The sequence below is a fragment of the Vulpes vulpes genome, chromosome 7 (assembly GCF_048418805.1).
Source record: "Vulpes vulpes isolate BD-2025 chromosome 7, VulVul3, whole genome shotgun sequence".
NCBI lineage: Eukaryota > Metazoa > Chordata > Mammalia > Carnivora > Canidae > Vulpes > Vulpes vulpes.
Window position 1 is genome coordinate 7,578,994 of NC_132786.1, and position 12,763 is coordinate 7,591,756.

A 12,763-nucleotide genomic window follows, 5' to 3' on the forward strand; every position below is an offset into this window, starting at 1 on the left:
ATAGCCAGTTGGGGAGCAGGAGGTCTCTTTAGCACATGGAAACCATCGTTCAGCCCCTGTATCAGGGACCATTGGTAAGCCTAATCTAGTGAGACCATGGCATTGATCTTGGCCTCCTCCTCTTTCCCCAACAGAAACTCTTTCTTCCCACCTCAGTGCCAGGAAACGCCCACTTGTATCTAGCTAGACTTTAGCAACTAGTAAGGACCAGACTTTCTTTAAGTTTTACCAGAGAGAGGCCAGCAACAAGCCACTACTTCCCCCCTTCCCCTAAGCACTTCCATTCTATTTCACACATGCCCCCCCCCCCCCCATCCAGGGCCTACACTTTCCCTCCACATCCTCCTCACAGACTCCACCTAAAATCGCTCCCATGCCTCACAGTTCCCAGCACACCGACGCGTGCACACTCCTGAGACTATTCCCTAGAATAATTCTTGATTTGGTCACTAAGGCACCCAACTCATGGAGCTTCATAATAGTTTCTCAATTTCCTGACCACGATGGTTTCTCTAATGACCACCCCAAAATCACAACCCCACATCCTCTCAGAAGGAACATCCCCACTGGTTCTATTTTAACTCCTCTGCCTCCCCTCTCCCACCTTACCTCCTGAATCAGAAAGAATTGCTACCCTGAATATTTATTCTTTCACATCCGGCACCCCCCACCCATACACACCAACACACACACACACACACACACACACAGAAGTTTAGGTACAGCAGGGTTTGCAGACCCAGCCTCAGTCTGGAGGCATGGGCACGTGTGCACACGCACACACGGGCACACACACCAAAAAAGAAAAGAGTTGAATCTTGTTTTATGTGTGTCTTTGTGTAATGCTGTATTCTGTTATTTAGTTTTGTATTTAACCAATTTCAAGGGTGCACTAACTCACGGAGATCAGTGACAGTTCACACACACTTGCACACTCATATCTACATCCACAAATGAACACACGAGTCACAGTTCACAAACATACCTCACCACCTCCTGCTGCTGTTCCTGCTGTCTCACTGAAGGATGGCCTAGGAATCAAAGCAAGGAGCACAGTCCACCGAGGGCAGCCACAGCCCTGGCAAGCTGTGAGTGTGTTAAGGTTAATGGGTTTCAAATGCAAATGACTGCCCAGATTTCTTTCTCTAGATCAGATCTGCTAGTTAATTAGTAATCGTAGTCTTCTTCTGAGAACATCCCTAAGAACCTGGAGGAAGAAGCGACCACCCTGCCCCCCTCTAACCCCTCCAGGAGCTGAATCCAGCACTGATCACTGAATCCAGCACTGATCACACTCGGGGGGCCTGGCAAAGAAACACAGACGGAGTCAATGGGTAGATGATAAAGAGCAACAAATAAACCATCCCAGGGTCCCAGTGACATTTACTAGCACAATCTGCTGATGTGTGTTTGAAGGAAATAACTTTGAAAATGTTTTCAGAGTCGTTTTCTTCTTTTCTTGTCTCTAGAAGAGCTGCCCTCAAGCATTTTCATGCAGTGGAGACCCTTTGGCAGGCTGGTGCCTCCAATGGACCTCTCTTAGAATTACATTCTTAAATTCATGAGACAAAATATGTTAAGAATTCAAAAGAAACCAATTCCATCGAATTAGTTACTAGAATTTCTTTTCAAATTTCAGTATAATAATGCATGTGTTTCTTTAATGATGTATTAGCTAACCTAGGAACAAGTCTAACAGCTACCACAATCTCAAAATAGTAATAAGTATAAGTAGTACCTAGAGAGTATCTTTAAAATATGATTTAAAAAAAGTATCTGTAGCTTCTCCTGGAACCAAATCTTAGGTACTTCTAACAGTCTTGAGGTTTGTGACCTCACTTTATACTTAAAAGACAGGCCAGATTTCAGTTGGATTTCAGCAAAGAAAAAATAAATATTGTTCCTTCCAAATTCACTTGCTTTCTGAATTATACGCATGAATCTCTGGTTAAGAATCTTGTTCTATTTCCTGGCAGATTCCCCCCCCCCCAAAGTAGGGGGGTGTCCTCCCCTCTGTGCCTGTGTTCAAGTGTGATCCATAAATCTGTTTTTGCCAGTCTCCCAAGAAATAAGTACCAAAATTAGAAGTTTTGCTACAAATAGCATAATTTTGTCCTTTTACCCTCATGATTTAAAAAATGGAGTGGATATTTGTATATGCCTGGTTTTCACTTTAGTTTTCTTATAATGCAATTGGACCTTAAATTTACAAGAATCTTGGTCTGTGACATGGTAGAAATTAAAGAAAAAGAAATCTCATTAGCACAGAGAGTTTTTAAAAACCCTGCCCCAGGTGTTATTCCCAGAAAATGAATTGCTTTTACAGACCAGTGAAAATTCAGGCATAATCTGGGTCATGGGACCTAAAGTCATAGACTGTGTACATTGCCTGAAAAAACTAAAGTCATGATTTCTTATTGTCATTTTATCAGGGACACAGACTATTATAATGAAATCATCTTTTCTTTTTTAAAAAGTCCCCACCCTTGTCCTCATTTCTCTCATCACCCATCACCAGTAAAATGTTGTCAGGAACCAACAAAGCCTACAGATAAGATTTTGGGCAGCACGGACCTACCATATTTCTTCAGCATCAGGAAGTCAAAGAATTTAGAGCTACAAGAGGAGGGAAAGGCAAAGGAAGGTACAGGGAAGCCTGCTGGGCACCGAGGCCGTTTGCCTGCGTTGTCTCACTGAGAGACACCACAGCCCAACAGCAATGAGGACCTGAACTGCCTGCCGAATGCCTGTCTACGCAGCGTTACAGCCCAGATGGGTTGGAGCATTTGGTATGACCTCTAAGGACCACCAATGACAGCCCCCTCAGGACCCAAGAATTTTGAGGTGTGCATGAGTGTAGTGACAAAAGGTCCAGATCTGAAGTTGGGCAGACCTGAATTAAAAGCCCAGGTCTGCTTACTGGCTTGGGTTGCAGGACCACATAAGCCTCAATGTCCTTAACATAAATGAAGACAGGAGTGGTACCTATCCAATCAAATCATAAAGATATAAGGGTATTAAATAATACAAAACAAGTAAAAGACTTGGTGTTACCAAATAACTACTCAGTAAGAGTCAGTTACATTTGTTAAGATTATTATGCACCTACACAGTGATGACTAGAGCCCAGACCCTGGACTCACAACCCAAGGCACCTTCAACTGCATCAATATCTCCTTTGCCCCCCAATCGGTACTCCAAATGTAGTAGGTACTCATTAATGTTTAAAAAAGAAAACTTATCGAGTACCTACTTTGCACAAGGTCCTGTACTACACAGAGACATCTATGTTGCTGCCTGAGTGTAACAGTTTAAAAGTTTAGCCCCTAGATTAAAAAAAAAGAGAGGTGATTCAGGCCAGACCAAGGTACAAGTACCATGATACCTAGAGTACTTTGTTGCCTTAGTGACACGGCCTTACCTGGCCTGAGGATGTCAGGAAAACACGTGTACTTGGGAGCCATGGAAGCCGTGCTGATATGAGAACCAGTAACGTGGTGACACCTCCTCCTCCCCATTCCCTAGACACCACCCTTACTTAGACTTTCATGACCCCCAGTCTTTGCTTCTGACCTCTGAAAACACAACACTAACCACTTCGTAAACACAATTCAATTCAACATATAGGTACGTGTGTATCTATAAGCAAGGTATTGTTGGAAGAGCAACAACAGCAACATTTATGACATGCTTCCAATGGCCTGTGCATTATGCTAAGTGACCACAGGCATGATTTCACTTCCTCCCCGTCACTACACTGTGAGGTAGCCGCCGTCACCCCAGTCTCGCAGACTAGAAACCCTAGACACAAAGAGCTACTTGCCCAGGGTTCTGTCACTAAGAAGAGTTGAAACCAGAATGCAAACCCAGGCAGTCTGGTCAAATCTGCACTCAAACAGGAACATGAGTGGTGCTTCCATAATGGCCAGGAAAAGATAGAAGTCAAGTGGCTACCAGACAAAAGACAAGACAGCACTGACTATGCTATTGGACAGAGAACACAATTGGGAGGGACAAGAAAGAAACCGAAGGCATGGAAAGGTGGGAGTGGGCAGGGAAGAAGGAAAGACACTTTGAGCCAAGGGATCAGCATATGCAAGGCTCAGAGTAGAAAGAATGGGACCTGTTTTAGAAACGGCAGCAAAAAGGTAGAGTCAAGGAAGACAGTTTGGGAGAAAGTCAGGGACACTATTTACAAAGCACACTGGAGTCACATCGAGGAGACTCTAGCCTCTTAGCAACAGGGAGCCATCAGAGATAAGAAACTGCCCAGAGCTGCCATAAGCATGAAATCAATTTCTGAGCCCTCTGCCCAGGACTCAAAATCCTAGCAAATCTGTCTCTTTAGTCTTTAGTCAGAATATTTAGTCTCCCACACCTCTACACAGAACAAGTGCCTATCAGTAAGGAATTCTGGAAGCTGTACCAGCTGCTTGTCCATGGAGTGACACAAAAGTGGGGAACTCCGCCACCCTGAAATCCCCACGGGTATCCCCTAAAGATCAAGAGAGCAGTGAATCACCTCACCAGTACTGATGCGAACATCTGTCTCTCCCCGTGTTGACCTTCCCTAAACAACACTTGATTCTGGCTTCTGTTCTAAACCCAAAAAAGAGTCAGTCGGTTCTTCAGGATAAATCCTCAAATTCTTCTTTCTCTTTAAGGCTTCTTTATTATTCTTGACTCTACCATTTCGACATTTTCCCAATATTCACCAAAAAGCTTGGCTCAGTGCTGTTTCTGCATATTTGGGGCAGCCTCCCCCTGAAATGTCTATATCCTCTATCTGCCTATATAAACTCTTATTGCAAAGCCAAGTTTAAACTCAAGTCATTTTGATGCTTCCCCTTTTCTGAACTACTAAAGTAGCACTATTTTCAAGAATACATGGTTCTACTTATAGATATGCATACCCCAAAGTGCTCGCTCAGAGGAGTGCTAGCCACTCATCAAGCCCCTGCTGGCTGAGTTCCCTCAAACGTCACATGAGAGATAGACCCAGGTGAGGAGCCCATTCTGACTCCTGAGCACTGGTGTGTGTCTCTTTCCTCCTGGCACTGAACACATTATTGGATTTTCCTTCCTTGAAATAAAATTCTATAGGAAACAAGGTATACACCTGCTTGTACCTTACCAACTAGGGGTGGATAAGATAACTCTGACAGTGTCCCTACAGCCTATTAACCTCAAACAGTTGAATACAAGATTGGAATCAAGATAAGTCACAGAAAGAGCATGGTGTTCAGAATCAAACTAGCCTGAGCTTGAATATCAGAGTCCCTACTTACTTGCTACAGACTTTGGGCAGTCATTTAAATTTTCTGAAGCTTAGCTTCCTTCTCTGTAACTTACAGACGACAATACACATGACATAATATTATTTTTTGAGCCTATGCTGAGATAGTAAGTGCCTGACATCCAGGATCAGTTTTCCAGTCTCTCCCTAACTGGACTTTTCTGAAAATAAAGTCAGATAAAACCCAATGAGCAGGGGCATTGGCTTAAATCCTGTTTAGAACTTTTCCTCCAGTTCATCAACTGCCAGAGAGAGCCTCAGGAGAGGTTTGGGCTGGAGGCAGTGGGCTCTTCCCTCCATGGACCACTGACGGGCAGCAGAGAACTGTCCACACCTGCCACATAGAACTGATTCCCCAGGTCAGCAGGGGAAATCCAGGCGGAACCCAGAACTTTGTTCAATAGGACTATCCCATCCCCTGCACACGTGCACATGCACACACACTAAGGCACTCACACTCACAGGCACATGCGAATCTACACCCTTCCTGTCACCGGTCACCACTGCCCACAACCTTTAAGCTGTACCTCTTTCTTCTAACTGCAGCTGAGTTGGTTTTCCTTCTTTTGTTCCAAGTATAAGCTCTTCACATCAGAGGTTACCTGGAAGTGGAAAACAGATGTCTGAGGTAGGAGCAATTTCTCTCTCTAGAAGTGTTCGGAGAAAAGGAGGGGGAAAGCAAGCGACCCGTACTGAGCATTACAGCATTTCCTTCCCTTGGGAAATATCTGTTATTCAGCAGTTTGACGCAGCCTTGCATCCCTTCCTACCTTTTACCCCCTCAGACAGGAACACGTGCACACTCAGGTATGGGTCCAGGGAGTGAGTTCTTGGGGATAGTACGTTACCTTGTACTCATGTGTCGGTCATAAAACATCAGCTGTATCACACCTTGTAGCTCTCAGAGCACTTTAACCTGTATCATTTCTTTAATTGCATATGATAGGGCAGATGTTTTAATCCCCATATAAAAATGAGGAAACAGAAACTAAGAGAGATGATTTGCTAAAGGTCATTAGAATCATGGCAGATTCGAGCTCGTAGTTATTTTAATAGAGTAGTCCAATGTTCAGAGTCTGAAGTTGGTAAATAATTCAGTAAATGTAGACATTTCTTCTTCAGACTAAATATTTGTTCATTCATTTGGCCAATTCTGAGTTCATTCTCTACCACATCTCCCAAAGTGGAGACTCTCAGATCCCATCCATTATCAAACTCTGCCACTTTCACCTTAGAGTTGGCCATTTCTCTTTAAGCCTGTATCTTGTACTAGAGATTCCCGTGGTCTCCACCGTGGCTCTCCTGCCCCACGCCTGGAGGACACCTGTCCACTCATGTAAGGGAGCCCAGCATGACTCTGACCCACTGGTCCCAGCTGACTGAACCAGCACTGGACAGCAGACCAACCTGGTCTGGTTGGATTCTTACTCCCAGAGTTTAGGATTAGAGACACAGAGTCTGAATCAGAGTTCACTGGGCACTAAGTCTGTGAGGTCAAGTCATGTTATAGAGAGAAAGAAATTAAAGCTTTGCTGAACATATTTGTTTACTCAAAAGAGGATGGAAGAAAGTAGTGGAAAGTAGTGGAAATAAAAGACCGCTCAAATCCAAAGGAGGAACAGCACAGAGAGTATTTCTCCTATTTCTGTGAAGGCCAAGGTACAACTGAATTTCATCTGATACTCCTGCATCTTCACCAAAAGCTATCCCTACTGTTACTGCCACCATCTCTTCTACTACTAACCACCACCACTACCACCACCACATCATCATCATCATCATCATCATCCTTTCTTCCAGATAATTTCTGTGAGTTTCCATGGCTGGCAATCAACCAGTCTCTGCTAGCCCTGGTGCACAGGCTCTCGGTTTTCTCCCTTTGCCCAGTGTAAATATCTTCACCAAAAATCTCTAACCATTCCAGCTGAAAAATACCCTCCTACCATCTGGGTTTTGCTAGCCTTTATGACCACTTATAATAATCGTAGGACCTTCAAATCCCAACAAAGTCTCTGTGAATTGTTTGGCATCCCCATAGAATTGTATTTTTTTAGATCAGGAGACACGTAGCCTAGGGTTATGCAGTGACCTGCTAAGAGGTATACACAGTACATTTTCTTGGAAATTCCATTTTAGCCCAAGATCACTGGAGAAGAATAAGTAATTTAGATCAATATTTTGAATTGTGAGAAATATGACAGTATAAAGTAGTAGCATGCAAATCTACATGATGTTTTTCAACATGAAATACTAAATTTTACAGAAATTTACCCCTGTGATGAGATGCTAGTGAGTATGCTTCCCCACTTTGCCCCCATCCCAGGGGAAAACGTGAACAGGATGGCACAGGAAACATCTTTCAGCCATGCATAGACTTTCTCTCTGTCACTGCTACTCTCCTTGGCTCAGCCTCTCTCCCTACTCCCATGCTTCCCTCTGTTCTGCTCTCTGGAAATCAGCATGTCCATACAATCTCCCTGTCTCTGCTGGACAGAGAACCTCTCAAGGTGTCAAGGCTGAACAGTGTTCTCCTACGTTATTGCATCACAGAGAAATAGAATGTCTTACAGTTCTATCCACTTTTATTGAAAACCTCCTCTTCCTTAATTCACTTTAGTGAACAAAATGAAGCTTAAGAAGGGGCCCAGGATTTAAGGATAAATCACCAGGATTTAAGGATAAATCATGTTAATACCACCACCACGCTGGTACCAGATCCCATGACTAGACCAGGGATGCGCACCTAATCCAAAGACAGCAAATCCTTGTTTCAACTAGTCTCTTACAAAGATTTTCTGAGTGTGAGACACAGAGAGAACTTGCAGCAGGATCAATTAGTAGTAAGAGCAAAATGTAAAGAGAAAGAATCAGAAATGAGAGCTGTAGTGAGACAATCCTGAACCTCCTCTCCCCATACCAGTACCACTCTGCCCACATCCTTTTGACAACCATGAGTGGACAAAATAGGCTTTAAAATGCAGGAAGCAGAAACATCCTTCCTTTTGTTTCCTCTCTTGTGCTTCCTGATTCTTGCCTCTCTGTGACAAGCACACTTAGACAGAGGCAAGGCTGTCTGTCCTTCCCTCCAAACCATTTCCAGGCTTAGACAGACAGACAGATTCCCAGGGCCCTTCTTGCAGGCAAATTATCAGCTAGTAATGGCATTTACCTTTCAGTAATGATGGCTCAAGCCTTATGACTTAAAACCATAAAGAGATTACCTTTCTCAGGGAAGAAGCCTGGAGCAGAGTAGTTGCTGATGTGATTTCAAGTACTCAAAGAATTCAGAGAGAGGGCTGTGCAATTCTCTTGGCTTTTCCCTCACGGTCAGAGCCCCAACCATAACATTCAGGTGTTGGCACAGAAAGAAGAAAAGGCAACAAGGGTTTTCTAAAATATTCCACCCAATAACTACTTCTTGTGTCCCAAATGCTGCTCCTATATGTAAGAAAGATGGGAAATGCAGTTTATTTTTAGATGGGAATTTTGACACAGCCAATAACACAGGGGTTCTGTTGGTAATGGAGAGTGTAGGCAATCAGCAAAACCCATCATGAGCAGGGTGGCAAGTTGGACATGTGGACTCTGCCTAAGTCAACTGCATGCTCCATCCAATGTGCTCCATTCAACATACAGCTCTGCCTCGGGACTCTTCAGACACTGGTCTAGCTTTTAATAAAGTGATACACACCCTACATGTAATAAGAGTGACTGGCAGAGCTGGGTTTGGGAATTCCTGGAGCTCTTGGCTCTGCGCTGTCTAAAAGCATTAACAATTGTCTTTAATTTCTAGCAACAGCCTGAATCTCACTATGGTGGATCAGCCAAGTGAATGGCAATTAACTCTTACTGCTAAAACACGGATTCTGAATAGATAGCCAGTGCCAGAGCCATGTTCCAGACTCGGGTGGGGCTACTGCTGGGATCCTGGGAAGTCCCTTATGCCCTTTTACCCCAGGGGTTCTCAAATGTTAGTGAGCACTGGAACCACTTAAATGGCTTGTCAAAACAGATCACCGGGCTCCACCTTCAGAGATTTTGGCTCAATGGTTCTAAGTGAGCCCCAAGAGTTTGCATTTCCCACAAGTTCTCTGCTGATAATGATCTCCATGGTCTGGTGTAACTGATAGTAAATTTGCATTACTGGAGATGACCCAAATGAATCTTCACTCCTTGTAGCAAAAAGAAGCTGCTTAACATACCCTTTGGGTTCAGACAGAAGCCCATAAGGTCAGATAAAGGACAAGATCTAAGGACAAATACCACATCCCTTAGAATCCTGCCTATGAGCTGGTGGCTCCAGTTGTTTCTGGGCTAAATTTCACTGTCTAATTCTTTCTTCCCTTAGGGTGAGTGCTTTCCTGAATGGCGTAGGCTATGAGAGATTTTCAGCCTTTAATCTTCAGTGCAGAAAACACATTTGAATTCCAGGAGTGAATTCATCTACATTCAAGCAGGGTCCACATACTACATTCATCAGAAAGCACAACTGATCACATCACCGCCCTGAACTGAAAGCAAATGACCAAGTAAATGAACAAAAATCTAGCTGGATGTCATATATCATGAGGAGCAAAGAATGAATAATATGCAATCCCTGCTTTTGAACAACTCAGTGTAATTGGGTACACACTTCTAAACCAATGCCTATTTTGATCAATATAGTAAGCAATATAATAGCACTATGGACAAAGTGGTGGTATGGAAGCAAAGAAGACATAGGAAGTCTATAGGAGGACATCAAAAAAAGGCCTCAGCCCAGATCTCCTCAAAGACATTCTAAAGAATTTCATTTATACTTATATTTATACATTGCTAATAGCCATGTTAACCTCCTAGGTAGATAGACATTTTCTTTCAATGACCTTACCCGAGCCAACAGAGATTTCCCCCATACCCTTCCCTGTAAGAATAGTCATTTCCTGGGATATGAACCCACCAGACTCAATTTTTCTATCTTTCTTGAAAATAGAATGATTATTCATCTTTCCCTCGATCCCTACCCCTACTTCTACTCTCTGAGGTAGTTCACAAGGGCTCAACTGCCACCCCCCAAAATAAACCCATTCAAATAGGACTCAGGTTGGAAAGAATGTTACCAGACATTTTACTCAAATAAGGATACCCATTACACCCCACCCTACAGATTGGTAGCTAGACTTAGGAGAAAGAACACCAAACATAAAATCAGAATGTCTGGAATTAGAAACCCAGCTTCTCACTTAGTACTTTAGGTATCCTGGCAGAGATATGGAACTATTTAACCTTCCTGGAACTCTACTTTGTTAATAAAGTGGAAGTAGCATACAGTCTTCACAGGGTACCTGTGAGATTAAAGGATACTCATCCTACTATAAAGTAGTAAGTGGAGTCTACAATTTCAATTCTGTAAGATATGGGGCCACATTTTCTCAAGATCATGTAAATGGCTGGGCGTGGCCTGCACAGTAAGCTGCAGGAATTCCAGGCTTCACAGTGGTCTGGTGCCCCCTGGTGGGAGCTGTTAGATAAGGAGAGGCGGGTTCTGGGTCCCAAGCTGGTTTGAACTTCTGGGAAAATGGCAGTGATTATAAGATTTTTCCAGTTTATTGGGGCCCATTTCGTTGTCCAATTATCTGGGGACATTGGAGACATGGGGATGAGTCCCCAGCCTCCACACTTCCTGAAAGTAGGTTACCCCTTAACCAATATTTCCCCATCACCCATGACCCCGAATAGCAACCATTCTACTCTCTGTTTCTATTAATTCAACTCTTTCTAGATTCCATATATAAGTGGTATCATGCAATATATTTCTTGCTGTGACTGGCTTCTTTCACTTAACATAATGTCCTCCAGGTTCAGCCATATTGTTGCAAATGGCAGGATCTCCTTTTTTGAGAATGAATGATACTCCATTATATGTATATGCCACAATTTCTCTTTTTTTAATATTTTAGTTATTTATTCATGAGACACACACACACACACACACATAGAGGCAGAGACATAAACATAAACAGAGAGAGAAGCAGGCTCCTTGCGAGGAGCCTGATGTGGGACTCAATCCTTGGACCCGGATCATGCCAAAGGCAGACACTCAACCACTGAGCCACCCAGGCATCCCAATGCCACAATTTCTTCATCCATTCATCCACTGATAGACACGTAGGTTGTTTCCAAATCTCAGTTATTGGGAATAATGCTGCAATGAACATGGGAGCACAGATACCTCTTCAAGATACCCACGTCATTCCCCTTGGCTATATATCCCAGAAGAATGATTGCTAGATGATGCAGTGGTCCTATATTTAACATTTATTGATCCGATGTCATGTGGCAAGCACAATGCCAAGCTTGTAGTATGTGTCAATTCAGGTAATCTTTCCAGTTCTCTGAGCTGGATGTTATTCTGATCATCATCTCCATTTCATATGAGATAAATATAGAAAATTCAATCATTTGCCAAGGTCACACAGAGGGAAAGTAGCAGTCAGGCCTCAACCTTCAGGAGTCTGGTTCCAGAGGCTCTCTGGAACACAGAACACCCTTCCTCAAGATGCTTTACAGAACTACAAGCTCACTCACAGAAGCATACTTTCTAGAGCCAGACTGTGAAAAGTTAGCAAAAATGGCCAGTGAGGCAGGAAGCTGAGCAAGTAGAAGAGGTAAAAAAAAATTCCACCTCTTAGAGGAAATGTTACCCTATGATAGATTGCAAACCAACCATTCAACTGCTCCTTTCCATTACTCCACAAAACAAGTGAGAGACCAGATGAAGCAGGAAAGACAACAATAAAAGAACTGGAAAAGCTAAAGCATTTGTAAGAGTGAAAAAGAGGTGAGGCAGAAATGTTATGAAACAACATCTGGTCTCTAAATGATCAGCTCTCCAAATCTCCACTGAGTTAACTAGCCTGAATTTTTACAGAACTTGCAGAAAGGACCAGAAAATCAGCTCATATTCCTTTAGCGATCAAGCAGAATTAAAGATGCCAGAAGGCCCAAATACCTCAAATATTTGGAAATATTTAAAAGGGGAGAGAGCTAGACTTCAGAAATTACAGCCAAGTACGTTAGCGTATGTTATTATAATGCCTTGGAATGTTAAAACTGTCCTAGATATAACCCATGGGGATGTTATAGACTAATAAACACTTCATTTGTGGGCATTTAATCCATTCAAAAAATATTTCTTGGGTCCCTGCTATGTGTCTTCATGAAGCCCGTATTTTTAGTGAGGTGTAGGTTAGGCAATGAATAACTGCATGTGCAGGAATATACAAGAGGGTAACTATAATTACAAACATCCAAGATGTGGGTAAGAGATGCCATCCACAAGATGATCAGGAAGGTCCCTCTGATACGGTGACCCTTGGGAAGAAATTGAAACACCTGTGTAGGTAGGGGAAAAGCAATTTGGGCAATGGGAAGGGCAAGCACACCAGTCCTGAGGTGGCAGCATGTGTGGTGAGTTCACAGACCATG

General features: G+C 43.2%; 1 protein-coding gene across 3 annotated transcripts in view; it reads right to left on the reverse strand.

Annotated features, from left to right (window-relative positions):
- MGAM (maltase-glucoamylase) overlaps window positions 1-12,763 on the reverse strand; it is a 136,725-nt gene that overhangs the window by 87,398 nt on the left and 36,564 nt on the right. Inside the window, exon 2 of one of the 3 annotated variants that reach the window (XM_025982204.2) lies at window positions 5,824-5,898. The exons of 1 other annotated variant lie outside the window; for it this stretch is intronic. The gene's annotated coding sequence lies outside the window, so the exon portion shown is untranslated. Of the gene's footprint in view, window positions 1-985; window positions 1,107-5,823; window positions 5,899-12,763 lie in introns of those variants that run through there. One more of the 3 variants, XM_072762836.1, reaches the window with a different exon arrangement.